The following is a 1515-nucleotide window of genomic DNA, read 5'->3' as shown; positions in this document are numbered from 1 at the left end:
AAAAGTAATTGTATATGTCGAAAAAAGTCATAGTGCAAAAAGTGAACAAAAGCCATTGTATAGTATGTTGAAATAAGTCATAGTATAGTCACACCCGTCGCTATGGGCGGGCCATAGGGGGCCGGGCCCGCCCCCAAAAATGCTTGTGCCCCCCCACTTGAGGCACAGACCTCTTAAAAAACTTTAATTTTATATTATCATAGTTGCTAATTTTGTGTTGCATTAATGTTGCATTCTTTATCATTAAAACATTAAAAATATAAATAAACAATGGTGTGATTTTTGTTTGATTGATGGGAATCTACACTGCAACAGCCTATCACGGCCTTACTAAAAAGAAAGTTAGGCTACGACGTGACGTAGCCTACGTCAGTGTAGCCGCTCAACAGTTACCGCACATTTTTGAAAGCTGGATGAGTTTTCGCTGGCTTACTCGCTTCAGTTCGTCATGGATATCCGTAAGTGGTTGAAAAGCCCACCAACATTCTCCTCTGCCAAATTGGATACGACACCGACGCCTCCTGATGTTGTCGTTGGAGAAGGAGCCCCTGGACGACAGTCTGAGCCTGATGCTAGTAGCTCCGTAGGCCGACCTTGGGCCTGGCAGGACCTGCAGGTCAAGTGCAACTGCGCGACTGGGGCAGCATTTGGGCCACAACTAACTGTTGAATCAGGGGGGTGGTGGGCACAAACCCAAACAGGTTGTGTTGGAAAAATATCCAGTCAAAATGTTTGGTTTAAAAAAACGATAATTTTCCTCTAGCTGGTATTTGAACAGGGACTGGCTTGCGTAGGCTACTCGGTTGGAAAAGGACTCCGCATTTTGTTATGCCTGCAAGAAATTCACATCTGTATCATCGGACGCGACCTTCTTCATTAAGGGGTTTAAGATTTACAGACAAGGGCTTAAATAAGCATGCAGCTTCAAATGACAGGAGGGACTGAAGAGAGGACATGCTGCCTCCACTCAAAGTACCGGTAGGTTCAAAGTCTCTGTGCGTGTGTGTGTGTGTGTGCGCGTGCGTGCGTGCGTGTGTGTCTCATGGCACATGCATAGCAATGCATATTCTTCTGTTGACTGCTTTAAAATGCAATGTTTGAGAGATGCTTCTGGTGTTACATCTAATATGTTGTATAGTCAAGTGTTTTATGGATATTCATAACATTGCTTCTATGTAATGTGTTGTAGGCTATATAGGCTACCTGGTCATATTGCTGTTGGTTATGTTTAACGTGATGATTACGTGTGAATAGTATAACAAGAGTATATGATTATTATAAATATACGTACTGTACGCTAATAATAATTGTGCCCTCCCATGTATTTCATATGCCCCCCTTAAGACTGAGGTCTGGCGACGGGTCTGAGTATAGTATGTCGAAAAAAGTAAAAAAAAAAAAGTCATAGTATAGTATGTCGAAAAAAAGTGATCAAAATCATTAAAAATAGTTTAGTATGTCGAAAAAAGTGAACAAAATCATAATTTAGTATGTTGAAAAAAGTGAAAAAGCCAT

The 1515-nt window shown here is 41.5% G+C and overlaps 1 long non-coding RNA gene across 1 annotated transcript in view; it reads left to right on the top strand.

Annotated features, from left to right (window-relative positions):
- Positions 1-942: 942 nt before the first annotated feature.
- LOC120553506 overlaps positions 943-1515 on the top strand; it is a 28107-nt gene continuing 27534 nt past the window's right edge. Inside the window, exon 1 of the long non-coding RNA XR_005638174.1 lies at positions 943-978. This is a non-coding gene — a long non-coding RNA (uncharacterized LOC120553506). The remainder of the gene's footprint in view (positions 979-1515) is intronic.

The sequence above is a fragment of the Perca fluviatilis genome, chromosome 23 (genome assembly GCF_010015445.1).
Source record: "Perca fluviatilis chromosome 23, GENO_Pfluv_1.0, whole genome shotgun sequence".
Taxonomy (NCBI): Eukaryota; Metazoa; Chordata; class Actinopteri; order Perciformes; family Percidae; genus Perca; species Perca fluviatilis.
This window is presented reverse-complemented; position numbering and strand designations above follow the sequence as displayed.